At 40.4% G+C, this 18,741-nt stretch overlaps 1 pseudogene; it reads right to left on the reverse strand.

Annotated features, from left to right (window-relative positions):
• Positions 1 to 218: 218 nt before the first annotated feature.
• Positions 219 to 9,272, reverse strand: LOC127663622 (ral guanine nucleotide dissociation stimulator-like; annotated as a pseudogene).
• Positions 9,273 to 18,741: the final 9,469 nt, after the last annotated feature.

Raw genomic sequence — 18,741 nt, forward strand, 5'->3', positions numbered from 1 at the left:
AGCAAGCAGGAGATCACTGAAACATACACAGTATCTACAGACATGTTAGATACAGGTCTATTCGGCCACAGTTGCTATCCGGTATGCTGGCAGGACTGCTGTGGCTACATGTGGCTGCAGCTATGTATCCATCACAGGAACTTCTGGTGGTTTTTGTGCTGTCCAGACCTGATGCACAAGTTGGATCTGGCTCCAGATTTGCTGTTTTCCCTGCCAATTTATACCCATTCAATCTCCAGATCTGAGGTTATGTGTCTCCCCATATCTGAGTCTTCCTCATCCGTGGATGGTGAATCCATGGCCTGTTCTTCCTGTAACTGGGTCTGGAGCCTATTGACTTGGACAATTAGATCTGAGTGTGGCATGTACACACTCAAGTAGGCCTTCAGGTATTTCAGAGGGAACAAGTCTGTGGGCTCACAAAAGTCCTCAGGGTTCTCGTCTAGCTACAAAGGGTGTTCTTTACTTGTTTATCATCCTCATAAGAATAAGGGCCAAAGAATGCATACCTCATGAACAGTAGGTCCAGTACTTGTAGGAGAGTGGCAAATCTTCCTTATTGGAAAAGAAAGGCAAGGACAAAGGAGGGATCCTCTTCCTGCAGAGAAGGCACCAGGTTGTTCACCAGCTTAACCACAGTCTCTGCACTGATTCGTGACCCTCTGCGAAGCTCCCTCAGATCCTGTGGGGCAGAAGCTTTTGCACCCTGATCTGTGCAGTCCTGGTCTTGGCTGCCAATGGTCAATATTTTTCCCTTTTGGGAAAATGGCCACAGACATAGTAAAGGCAAGAGTGAACCCTGTGTCTCCAGATATTACAATGCCCTTTCCTGTTGTCTTTCTTTTCTTTTTCCTTTTCTTTTTTATTAGATATATTCTTTATTTACATTTCAAATGATTTCCCCTTTCTTGATTCCCCTCTATCTGAAAGTCCCATAAGCCCTCTTCCCTTCCCTGTTGCCCAATCAACCCCTTCCCATTTCCCTGTCCTGGTATTCTCCTACAGTGCTGCATCAAGCCTTTCCAGGACCAGGGGCCTCTCCTTCCTTCTTCTTGGACATTATTTGATATGTGAATTGTGTCTTGGGTATTCTGAGCTTCTCGGATACTATCTACTTATCAGTAACGTAAGTATCAGAATATACCATGTGTGTTCTTTTGTGATGGAGTTACTTCACTTAGGATGATATTTTCCAATTCCACCCATTTGCCTAAGAATTTCATGAATTCATTGATTTTAATAGCTAAGTAGTATTCCATAGTGTAAATATACCACATTTCCTGTATCCATTCCTCTGTTGAAGGACATCTGGTTTCTTTCCAGATTCAGGCTATTAAGCTCCAGAACATAGTGGAGCATGTGTCCTTTTACATGCTGGGGAATCTGCTGGGTATATATGCCCAGGAGTGGTATACCAGGGTCCTCTGGTAGTATCATGCCCAGTTTTCTGAGGAACCACCAGACTGACTTCGAGAGTGGTTGTACCAGCTTGCAATCCCACCTGCAGTGGAGGAGTGTTCCTCTTTCTCCATATCCTCACCAGCACCTGCTGTCTCTTGAGTTTTTGATCTTAGCCATTCTGACTGGTATGAGGTGAAATCTCAGGGTGGTTTTTATTTGCGTTTCCCTGATGACTAAGGATGTTGAACATTTCTTTAGGTGCTTCTCAGCCATTCGGAGTTCTTTAGTTGAAAATTCTTTGTTTAGCTCTGTATCCCATTTTTTAATAGGGTTATTTGGCTCTCTGGAGTCTAACTTCTTGAGTTCTTTGTATATATTGGATATTATCCCTCTGTCAGATGTAGGGTTGGTGAAGTTCCTTTCCCAGTTTGTTGGTTGTCATTTTGTCTACTTGACAGTGTCCTTTGCCTTACAAAACTTTGTAATTTTATGAGGTCCCATTTGTCGATTCTTGATCTTAGAGCATAAGCTATTGGTGTTCTATTCAGGAACTTTTCCCCTGTGCCCATGTCCTCAAGAACCTTCCCCAGTTTATTTTCTATTAGCTTCAGTGTGTCTGGTTTTATGTGGAGGTGCTTGATCCACTTGGAGTTGAGCTCAGTACAAGGAGATAAGAATGAATCAATTCACTTTCTTCTGCAAGCTGACCTCCACTTGAGCCAATACCATTTGTTGAAAAGACTATCTTTTTTCCACTGGATGGTTTCAGCTCCTTTGTCAAAGATCAAGTGATCATAGGTGTGTGGGTTCATTTCTGGGTCTTCAATCCTATTCTATTGAACTACCTGCCTGTCACTGTACCAATACCATGCAGTTTTTAACACTATTGCTCTGTAGTACTGCTTGAGGTCTGGGATTTTGATTCCCCTGGAAGTTCTTTTACTGTTGAGAATAGTTTTAGCTATCCTGGTTTTTTTTTTTTTTTTTTTTTTTTTTTTTTTTTTTTTGTTATTCCAGATGAATTTGAGAATTGCTCTTTCTAACTCCATGAAGAACTGAGTTGGGATTTTGGTGGGGATTGCATTGAATCTGTATATTGCTTTTGGCAAGATGGCCAATTTTACTATATTAATCCTGCCAATCCATGAGCATGGAAGATTTTTTTCCCTCTTCTGACGTCTTCTTCGATTTCTTTCTTCAGAGACTTGAAGTTCTTGTCATACAGATCTTTCACTTATTTGGTTAGAGTCACACCAAAATACTTTATATTGTTTGTGACTGTTGTGGAGGCTGTCATTTCCCTAATTTATTTCTCAGCCTGTTTATCCTTTGAGTATAGGAAGGCTACTGATTTGCTTGAGTTAATTTTATATCCAGCAAGTTTGCTGAAATTGTTTATCAGTTGTAGGAGCTCTCTGGTGGAGGTTTTTGGGTCACTTAAGTAGACTATCATATCATCTGCAAATAGTGATAATTTGACTTCTTCCTTTCCAATTTGTATTCCTTTGACCTCTCTTTGTTGTCTAATTGCTCTAGCTAGAACTTCAAGTACTATATTGTATAAATATGGAGAGAGAGAGTGGCCTTGTTTAGTCCCTGATTTTAGTGCGATTGCTTCAAGTTTCTCTTCATTTAGTTTTATGGTGGCTACTAGTTTGCTGTATATTGCTTTTACTATATTTAGGTATGGGCCTTGAATTCCTGTTCTTTCCAAGACCTTTAACATGAAAGGATGCTGAATTTTGTTAAATGCTTTTTCAGCATCTAATGAAATAACCATGTGGTTTTTTTCTTTGAGTTTGTTTATATAGTGGATTACATTGATGGATTTCTGTATATTGAACCATCCCTGCATCCCTGGGATGAAGCTTGCTTGATCATGGTGAATGATTGTTTTGATGTGTTCTTGGATTTGATTGGCAAGAATTTTATTGAGTATTTTTGCATTGGTATTCATAAGGGAAATTTGTCTAAATTTCTCCTTCTATGTTGAATCTTCGTATGGTTTTGGTGTCAGCGAAATTGTGGCTTCATAGATTGAGTTGGGTAGTGTTCCTTCTGTTTCTATTTTGTGAAATAGTTTGAAGAATATTGGTGTTAGGTCTTCTTTGGTTTAAGGGAATTTGAATAAAAACTAAAGCAGCAACAGCAGGAGTCTGCACACAGGGAGAACATTTTTGTCATGCAGCTAGCAACCAAGGAGCAGGAGATGCAAGAGTGCACTACTCAAATCCAGTACCTCAAGCAAGTTCAGCAGTCAAGTGTAGCCCAACTGAAATCAACAATGGTAAATCCAGAGATCAACTTGTATTTTCCTAAAAAATGAAAGGTGAACTGGAACAGATTAAAAACAAACTGCAACAAGCCCAAAATAAACTGAGTGCCTGGAAGTTTACACCTGAGAGGTAAACAAATCATACTCTAAAGTTAAGACTTCCCTGTCAGTCCCACCTGGAGAAAGCTGTGGAGGAACAGCCAAGTACTGGTTTTTCACCTCCTCTCCCCCTTGCAGCTGTTTCATTAAAAACTGTCTCCTACTGGACCTACCTGTAGAGGTAAATTGTTAAATAGCTCTGAGCTACACACACACACACACACACACACACACACACACACACACACCCTTTATATTTTGATATGCCTTGACTAGCTCAATGACTGGGCTACTCTTGAACCTCCACGTGGCTCTAACACACTGTCCTCCAATATTCCTGAGTTAATACTTGCTATGTCTATATTTCATCTCTGCTACCCCAGACCTAATCAGTGAGTGGCCCCAACCATTGGTTGCTGGCTCTTTATTGACCCATCAAATAATTAACTGTTCAAGGGAACCTGCAGTGAATGTGTGAATTCCCATGTAAGCACAAATCAAGCCCCCAACACCCACCTACCCTGGCTTCATTCCTACCAGTACAGTTGGGTGTACAACAGTGCCTGAATTCCTTAAGGGAAAAGCAGGTGAAGGGAGTGAAGGGGATGGAGGCAGGCAGACATGGTACTGAAGAATTAGCAGAGAGTTCAATATCTGAATAAGTAAGCAATAGGAACAGAGCCATTTGGCCTGGATTGAGCTTCTGAAACCTCAAATCCCACTCACAATGACACATTTCCTCTAATAAGGCCACACCTACTCCAACAGGGCTATACCTTCTAAATCCTGCCAAGTGGAGCCATTCCCTAAAGCATCCAAATAGGTGAACCTATGGGGGCTATTCATATTCAAACCACCACAGGTACTTTGCCAGGGATAATACCATGATGGTTAGCATTCTGTCTAAACTCCGCCCCACAGTTACCTGGCAACATCCAGGTGTGCCTGACTTACTATAAAAGGGGGATGCTTGCCCCCTCCTTGCTCTCTTGCTCCTCTCTTGCTCTTGCTCTTCCCTTCCTGCTCCTGCCCTCTCCTCATTCTCTTCCCCCATCTCTCTCCATATGTTCATGGCCAGCCTCTACTTCTCTACTCTCTCTCTCTCTCTCTCTCTCTCTCTCTCTCTCTCTCTCTGTTTACTACCCTCTTAACTTCCTTCCCCACGCTCTGAATAAACTCTATTCTATACTATACCTATACCATCATGTGGTTGGTCCCTCAGAGAGAAGGGATGCCTCAGCATGGACCCAAGGAGGCACCCTCTTCCCCCACACCTCAGCACACTTCCATAGAACATATCCCCTCTCTCATCTTTTTATAAACACATCAAGCACAGTTATTGTTTTATTTTGAAATTTATTTTATTTTTTCTTGGTCTGAGGACTGACTCTCCTCTATTGTCTAAGAGGAAAGAACCAAGGAATATTCTAGGTCAATTAAATCTCTTACTTGGACTTTCAGCATTGGGATATACCTATACCTCTACTTATAGCTATATACTATACCTATACCTATACCTATACCTATACCTAAACTTATACCTGTTGGTATTCTGTCTAAGCTCCACCCTACACTTACCTGGCAACAGCCAGGTATGCCCTGCCCCGTAGACCTGGCCCACTATAAAAGGGGCTACTTGTTCCCTTCTCTCTCTCTCTCTCTCTCTCTCTCTCTCTCTCTCTCTCCACTCTCTCTCTCATCCTACTCTCACCTCTCTGCCCCTTGGGCTCTCCTTCCTCCCCCTCTCTCCACGTGGTCATGGCCGGCCTCCACTATACTCTTCTCTCTCTCTCTCTCTCTCTCTCTCTCTCTCTCTCTCTCTCTCCCTCTCCCTCTCCCTCTCCCTCTCCCTCTCCCTCTCCCTCTCTCTGCCTTTCTCTCTACCACTAACTCCCAACCTCTACCCTGAATAAACTCTGTTCTATACCATGCCTGTGTGCGTGTGTGCATGTGGTCCCTTAGGGGGAAGAGGTACTTGGACATGGGCCCACCTGGGCACCCCCTTCCCCCACACTGCTGTGCCACACTCCCTTAACTCCCATTCTCTCTTCTTAAGCTCCCTTCATTGATGCATTGGCCTTTCAATACCTATACCTATACCTACACAAACATATATATATGTGTATATATGTATGTTTGTGTATATGTATACATATGTTTGTGTATATGTATATACATATACATACATGCATGCATCTGTAGTTCTTTTATGAGAACGTTATTTGTGAATAAAATTGCCCATGAACCTTCCAAGCAGCACACTTTAGCGAACTGTAGTGTCCTGATTGCAGACATTGTACTGTTTGGTGTTGTTCATGTTGAAAGGTTTTTATTAATGCTGCCTTTAGCAACTGTACAGATAATGTTCCAGCCTATCTGGTGTCTGTGACACCCTCCATAGGTAACAGGAACAATCCTGTCCAGAGAGAAGTTGGTAGCATGTCCACAAAGAAAAGTTCTCTTCAAGGACACTGAACCTTGTGAATTGAAGGTAGGCAAAGAAAGTTTTGAAGCATGTGACAGATACCAGTGCTTATCACTGCTCTATCCTAGTTTCTGACCTCTGCTGCTTCTCAACTGCTGTCCTTTTTCTACTGCAGCCAAGTGCTTAAAAGAAGTGGTGCTGGGAGGAGAAATTCTCACAGTGGAGGTGCTACTTCTCTAGTAGGTTTTTTTGTTTAGGCATTTCCATCAAGGAAATGTTTTGACAAACAATCCTGGTAGGCACTAAGGAAATTGTTAGCACAATTGAGACCACAGGAGGCAGATTCAACTCTTCTCAAAATTTGCCTTAAGGAATTTGCAATTGAGCTTCCTAGGTGAGGTTAAACTGTTTATGTGGTGAGCAAAGGAGCAGCTAAACAATGTTCTCCTCATGAGTCTTGAGTACCCACACTTCTGGAAAAGGAATGCATACTGGTTCTCCTATTGTTTTATAGACTTCAGCTTCTGTAAGATTCCTTCATCATCCAAAAGCAATTGAATCACTAACCCACTCTCCTCCTCTCATGTCCATTAATTATCTACTATTAATTGTCTATTTTTAGGAAATCATGAAATACTCTAAGCTATTGTAATTTGGCACTTACCTCTTACAATGATTTTGCAAGGAGAAAGGGGGCATTTAGAGTGAACTTTCAGCTTCCTTTGGTGGCAGTGGGGTGCTACACACCAAGCTCTTTGTGTACCTTTGAGAGCTGCCTCCCAAGACCTCAACTCTCTCTAACTTAAACAGAAAAACCATTGTTCCTGATTTCAGATTTCATATATTTGGTTCATAAGAGCAGGCTAAGTATGTGGAAGAAGAAGGATACTGTTAACAAGTTATATTTATAATGATTAAGTTTAATTTAATTTGTAGCTTAAAAGCTATTTGTCCTTTATTTGAAGTTTCATTTTCATTCCACTGCACAAATGCTTTGTACAATCACAGGGCCCCACCTAAAAACAAACATAACAAATATGAGACAGTACATATCTTGTACATTTAAAAGTTTTATCTTATTTTTATTTTATTAATATTAGTGTTTCCCTTTCCACTACTCCTCCCATTTTATCCACACCCCACTTTCCATCTATACCCACCGGCTTTCTGTCTCTCATTAGGAAACAGACTTCTAAGGAATAATAACAAAATGAAATGAAGTAAAATGTGATTAAGACAAAACAAAAACTAAATATTAGAACAGTACCATACAAACATACAGAAGCAAAAGACTCCAAGAAAAAGGTACAAGAAATGAAAAAGGCACAAGAAACAGATATAGACGCAGAGATTTACTTGCTTCACACTCGGGAATCTCATAAAAACACAAAACTGGAAGCCATACTATATTCCCAATGAACTTATAAGGTGAGAGAGAGAGAGAGAGAGAGAGAGAGAGAGAGAGAGAGAGAGAGAGAGATCAATAAAATAATAAAGATAGAAAGAAAGAAAGAAAGATAGATAGATAGATAGATAGATAGATAGATAGATAGATAGATTGATCTTGCTGAACAGTATAAGATAAGGAACTTTCAAAGGTGTTATTAGGTTGGCTTGGCTGCAGCCCATTGGAAGAACAACATAGGCTGGCCAGAACACCCAATTCTCTCAGAGACTACACCACCAACCAAGGAGTGTACCTGGAGGGATCCATGGCTCCAGACACATATGTAGCAGAGGATGACCTTACCTGACACCAATGGTAGGGGAGGCCCTTGGATTCCAGGGAGGTTTGATGCCCCACCGTAGAGGGATGTTAGAGTGGCAGGGCAGGAAAAGGTGGGTGGGTGGGGGAGTACCCTCATATAGGTAAAGCAGAGGTGGAAGGACAGATATGGAATGGGAGGTTAGTGGAGGGGTAACTGGGAAGTGGGGTATCATTTGAGATGTAAATGAATGGAGTGATTAATAGTAATAAAAAAAGATTATTTTGTTTCTCCGGTGAGATTTCCTTGGAAAAAAACTTAATTTTCATTTGCAAGTGGTTATCAGTTAGAGATAAGTTCTGTAAATGTAACTTTTATTTGTCTGATGTAATAATTATTGTCTGGAGGTTTGCTACCTCACTCCATTAACCTAGGCCTAGTCCTGGAAGCTTCTAGCATCCATATAATCTGATTTAGGCCTAGAATGTTTTCTGCCTCTGAGACTTACTGCCCAATAAGCTCTCCCCTTTCTAGTTTTCTTATCTCTGGCTAGCTTGTTCACCTAGGCTCTTGTGGCTCAAAACTCTTCTCCAAGCTGACTCACTCAATCTGACTTTTCTCAACTTCTTGACAAACTCCTTTGCTTGGTGTTAAACTGACTCTGGCAATTTGTTCTGATCTTCTGACTCTTTATTCTCTGACTTCCTTTGTCTTCACCTGTATCTAGCTTGGTTTTTCTCTGCTACCTGTCTCTCTTAAACTGTCCCAGGAAAACTGACACTTTTCCATTTCTCTCTCTGCTCTGCCTCTCAAGTAGTTTCACTTTCTTCTTTCTTCTCATGAGAGTTGTACTATCCTATTATATCAAATCTTTCTCTGATTCATCACTTTGTCTGTCAGTCAATTAGACATCATTTTCAGACATGGCTGTTTCCTTCTACAAACTAACTTTACCTTCAATGTTTGGGATTAGGATGTGTCTGTATTCTAGCCAGATGGATTAAAGGCGTATGCTAAGGGTTGAGCCACACCACAACTGGGAACAAACTTTGTTTTTTTGTTGTTGTTTTTCTTTTTCAGGAAATAATACAATCTTGGCATTCACATTCACAGTGTGGTCAAATATCCTGCTACTGCTTCTGGGTTGGGAATGGAGGTATGTGATCGTATCTCTTTTTAGCTATAAGACCTGTGCAGGCTTTTTGCATACAGCCTCAGTCTCTGAATTCATATGTGCATCAATCCTGTTGCTTTATAGTGCTTTGCTTCTTTGGTGTCCCCCATCCCCTTACACTGGCTTTTACATTCATACCTCCTCTTCTGCAGAGTTTTCCAAGTCCTGCGGGGAATGATTTGATGGAGACATCCCATTTAGGTCTGGATATTCCTCTCATTTGAAAGCTGTCTGGCTGTGCGTCTGCATTTGTTCACATCTGCTTCAGGAGGAAGTTCTCTTACAATAGCTGTGCAAGGTACTGATCTATGAGTATATCAGATAGAAGTAATTTTATTGCTGTTGTTTTAATACAACAATAGTATTTGGTTTTAGCCTATGTTTCCAGGCTGTCTAGTCATCATCCAAGCATGTTAAGTATGGAAAAGACCTTATGTTAACTCAGAAATAGGTTGGCTACTCCCACAGGCTTTGTGCTACTGTTGCACTAGCATATATACAGGAAGAACAGCATTGTAGATCAGAGATTTTGGTTGGTGTATACATTTCTCCTTTGGTAGTGTGCAGAGAACCCTCCTGTAAAAAAGCACTAGCCCATAGGGGAGAAGGCTCCATGAAGATACCAGCTTGATTTCTTCATGTTCAATGATTTGTGCATTTCTTGTTTTCAGCAATAGAGTCTTGCTGTCAATTTTTATTTGTAATTTGGATCATGAGGGCTTGTTTGCCTTTATCAGGACTCCGCTCTCTCTGCAAGGTTACTGCATATAAATCCTTTGTTTCTTTTATTACAATTATTTTTTGTTTTCCTTCATTAATACAGTATTAGTTTTCCCTCTAAGTCAATAGCCATGAACTATTATTTCTTATTAAAGTGAGTCATTGAACATGCTGTTTACATAGATCACAATAGGCTAAAAGCCCTACACATATTTTAAAAACATAGCTGCAAAATTAAGGTTCTTAAGATGTTTACTTTCAGGGAAGTACTGAATGATTTGAAGATTCTTGGGCCACAACTGATGCGACTACAGTGTTAATCTCTGGATCCTGGGGTTTAAAATTATTTTTTGGCATTTTCTGATTATTTTCACAGTCTTTTACTATATCCTTTGACACTGAAATAATGTTCTTGTAGGTATTCAAGAAAGAACCCATGGTAACAAGGTTCAAAACTCTACTATAAAAGTAATTTAAACAACTTGAGATTGTTCTCATCATATACTTTGCCGTTCAATGATCAAGAGTAGTTATTTAGGCTAAGTATTTTCTATGTTACTTCATTGTAATCTAAGAAGAACCTTACCAAGTTATAGAACATATTAAACTAAGGAGACAGGATAATTTTAAAGTGAGTTTTACCAAGATCATGAAATTAAAGAAACTTCCTCCCCCAAACCCCAAATCAACCCTGGGAGACATTATAGAAAGCAAAAGGGAACCCAGGACTGAAGGAGCTGATGAAGTGTAATGCACTGAGAGGCAAGAATGGAGGCCTAATTTGTACAAAACACATGTCTTGTAGTTGATTAGAGCCTGGGAAAGCCAGAGGCAGCAAGCTGGAGGGTCAATGGGTTCTGTCTCAGTTCTCACTTTGGTCCTCAGTCCAGAATCACCCACAGTCTTAGGCTTACTTCACATGTTTTGCACATTTTAGACTTACTAAGCTGAATGAGAAGCTCAGAGGAGGGCCTGTGAACACATTTAAACCAGCCTTCCCGGTGACTAGCACATGGTTGAGGAAGGATTTCTAAGCTGCTATGTGCCTGTCTCACGTTATCTATGAATACAGGTAGCTTCTGGGCTGGGCAGACATCTGGCTCCACCTCAGTAGACCAAAGGATCACTGTCCTTGCCAATGATGGGAATAAGATGTCCTGCTCATTTAAGATTTCCTGGCGAGATGGAATGGCTAGCTGTTTTACAGTATTGATATCTCCATGAATGCGCACAGGATGCCATCTGGGGGATAGAGTGTACCTCTCACAGTTATTCACTCAAGAAACCTTACTTTGAAAGCTGCCTTGTGGCTGGTGAGCTCCCAAAGTCACCAAGGACTCTGTGCAGTCGAGAGAGTTGACCAGAGGCTGTGTTGCTCACCAGGGAGTCCAGAGGTGAGTTGACATACCTAGGAGAACTTGGGCCACAGGCTACAAGAAGACCTCAGCATAAATAGACCAAAAATAATGTCAATTTCACAATTTCACAGCAAGTAACAATGAAAAAAATGGAACTAAAAGTATAAGATTAGATATAGAGGTGCATATTCGTTTGGGTTGAAAAGAATCATAACAAAAATATACAAAAAGACTGGTTGTTGAATTAAAAGTTTTGAGGAGATTTGAACAAATGTACATTTACCATAGTTAGCTATCTATTGAAGTCAGACTGTACTTGTCCTGTTAGTTTATATTGAGTGAAACTGGATTTTCAGATCATCTCTTGCCTAGAGAGGCTCTAATTGACAAGGAGTATTTTACTCCATTTTGTGGATGAAGAATGACTCTGCACCTGGATGCATATGTGAATGACACCATCTGTCTGGGACCCTCCCATCCCCACAAAGCAATGAATGATAAATTACTTATTCCTGGGAATAGAATGGATGGCATTCTATAAATCTACTGGGGTGAATCAAAACTGTAGGGGCACAGGGTTTATTAAACTCATACAAGGAAAACCAGTCTCATATACATATCAGACTGTCTTCATTGATTTCTGTTGCAGTAACAAGCACCATAACCAAAAGCAGTATGAGGAGAAAAGGATTTATTTTACCTTATGGCTTAGACTCTATCCTAGAGGGAAGCCAATGCAGGAACCTGGAGACAGAAATTGAAGCAGAGACCACAAGAAAATGCTGCTTAATGGCTTTCTCTCCGTGACTTCCTCAACCTGCCTGAAGGCTGCATCTACAACATAGGACCTTCTCCAGGGTGGGGTTTCCCACAGTAGAGGAGGATGGAAAGGAAGGGTAGGTTGATTTTAAAAAGCTGATTTGCTCAGTAGTGGGCCTATAAATCCAGAATCTGCAGGAAGGTTAGATATTAGACAATCAAGGTCTGGGTATTTTATATCCACAAATAATAAATTATGGATAAATATCAATGGATAAATTAACCTTATAAGTAGTGAAACAAATATAAATTTAAATAAAGCTAAGAAACTTTTTTTTTTTTTTTAACATTTAAGCAAGCCCTTCCTTAAAATAAAGCAAACCTAACTCAGGTAAGTTGGATGCAAGGCTATTATTCCAGTGTAAAGTTGTTGAGAGTAATTATAGGTCTTCATGGGAATGAATTTGAGAATTCAAATAAAATGTCTAAAAATTCCTCATATATTTTATGGCTCAGTAATTGTACTTCTGTAATCAAGCCTAATGAGATAATCTGTAATAACTGAATCTATATGTTCATTTGCACATTCAGTGACACCTATAATAAATGAAGATGGAAGTAACCTAAATGAGATTTATAATTAGAAAGTAGATACAATAACATGCCTACTTAGGAAAATAATGTTGTTCTCCCTGTGAGCAAGCTCTCCCCATTCATATGCTTTTGGTCAGGTTTCTAGTATCAGGTGTGTGTTTTCTCTAGAGGAGCAGGCTTCAACTCCAATCATGAAGTAGTTGGCATCCCCAAATAGTTGTGTCTCTATCAGCTTGGTAGGCATCTCTTGCCTGCCAGGTCAGTGCTGTAGTATGCATGACTTGCAGTTGCCTGAGACCGTTGATGAGGTTTCTTCCGAAGCAGCTTTCCTAGCATCTTGTGGCACTATGGACACCATCCAGCAGGCAGGGAGTTTCCATTGCATTCCAACTAGATTTCTCTGTGTCCTCTTTCTTCTGCAATAGGATATTAGCTTCTAGTTCCAGAGGACAACCAAGGGCGATTAATAATTGTCTTTGTTTGGTTGATTGGTTTTTAAAGGCAAAGGTTTCTCTATGTAACCTTGGCTGTTCTGCAATTTTCTCTGTATACCAGGCTAGCCAGAATTCAGAGACCAGTCTGCTTTTGGCTTTTGAGTGGTAGGATTAAAGGCATGCTTGGCTAATAACTTGTATTCTTTAAGGGTTTCTGGGACCTCTGTGGCTAATAACTCATAAAATAGTATCGCATACCTGGCACTGGATTTCTTTTAAGTTGTGGTGACTTCTGGGAACAGCATTACTCATCCATGAAGGGTGCCTACCTATGTTCCAAGCTCTTTTTAAAATTTGTATATTTTTAATTACAATTTTTAGTTTACAAAGTAGTAGGGTTTTTTTTTACATATATGGATTTTTTTTTAGTTTGGAACATTTTCAGTGATTGTATACCCACTTAGGGCCTAGATAGATAGAAGCAGAGGTTCAGAGGAAAAGAAAGTAATGTCGTGCCTAGGAGACAGTATTGCACAGTCTCTCTCCCCATTTTGTGGCTCTTACATTCTTTCCTTCCTTTCTTCTATCACATTCCATGAGCATCAGAGCATAGTGGGTTGTATAGGTGTCCCATTTAGAGCTGACCACACAATAGAAAATCAAATTCTCAAAATATCATGAAATAGGGCCAGCGAAGTGGCTCAGTGAGTAAAGGTGCTTGCTGCTAAGCCTGACCACATGAATTCAATTCCCATAACCCCCATGATGGGAGGAGAATACTGACTCCTACAAGCTGTCTTCTGGCCTCTACAGGTAATCCAGGGCATGCACATTTCCTTCCACTCTCCACACACACTATAATTTTTAAAAGTAAAATGTCATGAAGCAATGATCTTTGAGGCTGGGTATCTTATACAAATTAATGACACAATACACACACACACACACACACACACACACTTATGGAGCTTAATGATGAACACATCTTACTAATTATTGTTCAGCTTAACTGACATTTGAAATATTTTTGGCATTCATGCAACTTCAACCTTTTAAACTTACAAGTTTATAAGTAGCAACACTTATCTGCTTTTTAATTCACATTTAAAAAATTTCTGATTGTCAGTTTTTACTATTGTAATTTTTTTAAAAAAGATTTATTTATTTTATGTATGTGTGTATAGTCTTTTCAGGCACCCCAGAAGAGGGCATTAGATCCCATTACAGATGTTTGTGAGTCACCATGTGGTTGTTGGGAATTGAACTCAGGACCTCTGGAAGAGCAGTCAGTGTTCTTAACTATCCAGCATCCTGATTGTCAATTTTTATCAATAACATTCTTCGCTTTGTTTCCAGTTCTCTTCCTAAGGGCATTTGGAGTTTGTTTCCACCCCTGGTTCTGCTAGGAAATGAAATCACTTAGGAAAACTTTAAAGAGTTCAAAACCAACTAAGGGCTTCATCTATGATAGCATTAATTGTAAATACTATACCTTTATAAAAACTCCTATCTATTCGCCCTTCCTTTTCTCTCCCTCCTGGTCTTCTTTGTCCTCCTTCTTCCTTCCCCTTCTCCCTTCTTTTCTTTTCTTTTCTTTTCTTTTCTTTTCTTTTTTTTTTCTTTTGAAGCAGGGTCTTACTTTGTATCCTTGCATAGCCAGAAAACCACTCTGTAGACCAGGCCGACCTCAAACTGGGTGTGATCCACCTGCCTTTCTTCACCCCCACCAACTGCTTATCTGGCTACAATCTCCAATTTCATTCAAAACACTATAGATGAGTGGTCCTGAAGGGAGTAGGAGGCTGGTGAGATTCTGGAAGTAATAAGGTCCAGGGAAGTTGAACCTTATAGACTTTACAAAGCCAAAGTTGTATGACTATAAACAACTGGTGGTGAGAGGAGATAGACTCTCCAGTGTGCGAGGGTTTCTCTCAGTCCTTCAAGGCACTCAAGCAGTGCAGCTTCCGTGAACTATCACTCAAACCAAGTGGACCTTTCAGTTGTTCTTGAGTTCTCCATGCTCCTGTAAGTAGCCTTTTACCTATATTCCTGTAGATAAGATCAAACCTTTCATTTGCTCACCAAGTTGGGCCATGGTGGAATCATTATTTTGTGCCTTAACTTGTATGAGTAGACATTTATCTATCTTTCCCCATGGAAAATGCAAACAATAATCACTGTCATTGTTATTTCCTAAATAGTTTGCAAATCTACCTCCTTTTTACTATATTACTTGGCAACGTCCCTTCTTATTGGTTGCAGAGATTATAGTGTTTTCCATCCTTTGGTATTTTGGGTTTGACTGTGTGCCTTGACTGGGATATTAGAACACACTAAGGGCATCACAGGCTTTTATTTACTGTGCTGTGCATTTGCCATCTTGATGAGGAGACTGGGCCTAGGGAGAGTAAGAGAGAGGAGAAGCAAAGTTCCATAGTCTGTCTACTTAACAGAGCCTGCACCAGATCCTCAGCTGACTGTAGATATGTGAGTATAAGTGATTACTTGACTCACCTAATTGTTAGCATTCAAGGATACTGTCTTCATTAGGGTCTCTATTAATACAATAAGCACCATGACCAAAAAGCAAGTTCAGGAGGAGAGGGTTTATTTAGCTTATACTTCCACATTGCTGTTCATCAGCAAAGTAGGTCAGGATAAGGACTCAAATGGGGCACGAACCTGGAGGCAGGAGCTGATGCAGAGGCCATAAAGGAGTGCTACTTACTGGCTTGATTTCCCTGACTTGCTCAGCCTTCTTTCTTATAGAACCCAGGACCACCAGTCCAGGGATAGCACCACCCACAATGGGCTGGGCCCATCCCCGTTGACCACTAATTGAGAAACTGCCTAACAGCAAGTTAGGATCTCATGAAGGCATTTCCTTAATTGAGACTCTGTTCTATCTGACAACTCTGTTTTGTGTCAAGTTGACACAAAACCAGCCAGTACAGATACCATTACTCATGAGTAAAATTGAAAAAGTTATAAAACCACAGGAAGCTCAAGAAGAAGAACATAAGTAAGAGTGCTTTGGTTCCTCTAAGTAGGGGAACAAAATACTCACAGGAGCAATAAAGGAGACAATGTGTGGAGCAGGGGCTGAAGTAAAGGCCACCCAGAGACTGCCCTACCTGGGGATTCATTCTATAAACAGTCAACAAACCCCGACACTACTAAGGACTACAAGAAGTGTATACAAAAAGGAACATGCAATGGTTGTCTCCAGAGGGGCCCTGATAGAGACTTAAAAATACAGAGGCAGATGCTAGCAACCAACTATTGGACTGGGCATGGGGTCCCAAATGGAGGAGCCAAAGGGTGGTCCAGAAAAGCTGAAGGGGCTTACAACCCCATGGGAAGAACAATGATTTCAGCCACCCAGATGCCCCAAGACTCCCAGGGACTGAACCATCAACCAAGGGACATACATGGTTCCAGCCAAAAATGTAGCAGAGGAAGGCCTTGTTGGGCATCAGTGGGAGGGCATCAATGGTCCTTGGTCAGTTAAAGGCTCAACAGAAGCCCCAACAAAGGGAAAATGAGGGGGAAGGTGGGAGTGTGTCGGGTGGAGGGGTATATATGTGGACGCAGGGGGACGGGTTTGGGGGTCTTTGGGGACGGGGGAAATTGGGAAAGGTTTTACCATGGCAATGTAAATGAAGATGATATTCAATTAAAAATGCTATAATACATTTATTTCTTTTGTGTCAAGAATTTTAGGTAATATAGTTTCACAAATAAAAACAAACTTGTTTTTGGAGGCAAGAGACTGGGTTCTGACCTTTTTCTGGATAATAAGGAAAATGACCTGTGACAAGCCTTTTATTTTTTTTTATGGGCTATATTTACTTCATTTTTAAACACCAGAAAAGCACTTTTCTAAATGTAAGCTGGGCCCATGCTTAACCTTGATATATATTATGTCTAAATTGAAGTCTTACAACATTCGTAATTGTTTTGCTTTTTTCTTAAGAATTTCACACATGTATAAAATGAAGTATGGTCATACATGTATAAACTGATGATATGACCATTCCATGGTATAGTTAAGGGGAAGGTTTTATTGAAGATACCAGAGAGAAAACAGTCAGAGGCATCTGAAAGTAGAAAGATTTAAATTGGCCAAAAGACTAGACCTGGCTTTGAGAGACACAGAAGCAGAGCAGAAAGCTAGAGAGTTGGAGAGATGAGAGGTAGAGAGAAGGGAGAGATGGATGAAGACAAAGAGCTCATGGACAAGAGGTGATAGAGTAGGGTTACAGGGAGACTGAGTGTGAGGGAGGAGGCTCCTGAGCGGAAGGAAGTTTAAGGTAGAGGGGAAGAGAGAAGATCTAAGGAGATCCAGGATGCCAGCATGAAATGTGAAATATGAAACAGAAACTCATGATACTGAGGGGTCCTGGAGGCCAGCATGTGTTCCGTCATGTTCATAGGTACCACACATAGCCATTTGTCCCTTCTGTCAGTGATAAGAAAAATGGCTCCGTTTGGTAGAGGAAATTCAGCTTTCCAAGTTCTTGAGGAGTGCTAGCTTTTGTCCAACCACCAGAATTTGGGGAAGTGAAGTATCCTTTTGACCTGACGATATACACTCCTCTCCTCTTCATCTCCTCATCCCCCATATTTCATTAATTATTAATTATTTCATAATCTCAATTGCATGTATTGTTTGTTTCTAGTTTGTTTTAATAGGCACCAAATCCACTTAGTGCTGCCCATATGTACATGCATGGCTATAGGGCTATCAAATGAACCATAGGTTATCCTATCAGTGGTCATGTCGTCAATAAAGAATTATTCCCCCTCAATCAGCTAATACCTACTTAGCAGGGAATGTGGTTTGAATATCATCTACCCCTTTGGTGCAAGAATTTTGACTGCCATGGTTTTATGCAGGTAACCACAGCTGCTCTGAGTTCACAGGAACTAGAGCCATGTCATGTCTAATAGACTCCATTTTATCATGCTCTTAAGACATTAAATCCCAACTTCATTCACTTCCATTGTTCTATCATCAATTAGAATCTCTTAATGGAGGAAAGGTGACATTCTAGAGAAATTACAGGCAGAGTCAGGATAAATATTGAACTAAGATTTGGAGAACCAAGATGAACAGAGGCACCTGGATACCTAATGATGATCTGAACTAACAAGAGAGACACTTTTTAGAACCTGTATTTTAACATTTTACCTAGCTGACAATCATCTATATTTCTTCAATAGTTTTCCTCTTTAGGCTCAGAAGTGTATGGGGAAGTCTATGGCAGAATTCCTTCATTAAATAAGTTTATGTAAGCATAATAAGGTGTGTAAGCAAACCTCGATCCAGATTCTGTCTCCCTCCCTCCCTCTCTCCTTCCCTTCCTCCTCCCTCTTCTGCTTTGTTTAGGTTAATCAACATAAATGCTTGTTCAGATAGAACAAACTTACTCATTTCTCCTAAAGCCCTCACTTTTGTTCCTAAGGTCATGTTTTAGAAGCTGCTACCTGGAAGGATTTACTATCCTCCAGGCGAATATAATAAAGAAGTAAGTATACAAACAACTTTCATATGTATGTTTATTCATCCGCCATTGCTTTTTATAGGGGATTGAAGAGAGGAATTGCCACACCGCAGGGGAGACTGGGGAATACAGATTTTTAGCTGAGTGGCAGACTGCCCAAATAAAAATGGGTAGTAAGGGAGAATGGGAATTGGGAAGCAATTAACCATCTCTAGTACCACCATAGATCTCTGGGGTTTGCTTCTAAATTTATGGAACTATAAAATACTTGCATTTTATGGACCCCAAT

Source organism: Apodemus sylvaticus, chromosome 13 (assembly GCF_947179515.1).
Source record: "Apodemus sylvaticus chromosome 13, mApoSyl1.1, whole genome shotgun sequence".
Lineage (NCBI taxonomy): Eukaryota > Metazoa > Chordata > Mammalia > Rodentia > Muridae > Apodemus > Apodemus sylvaticus.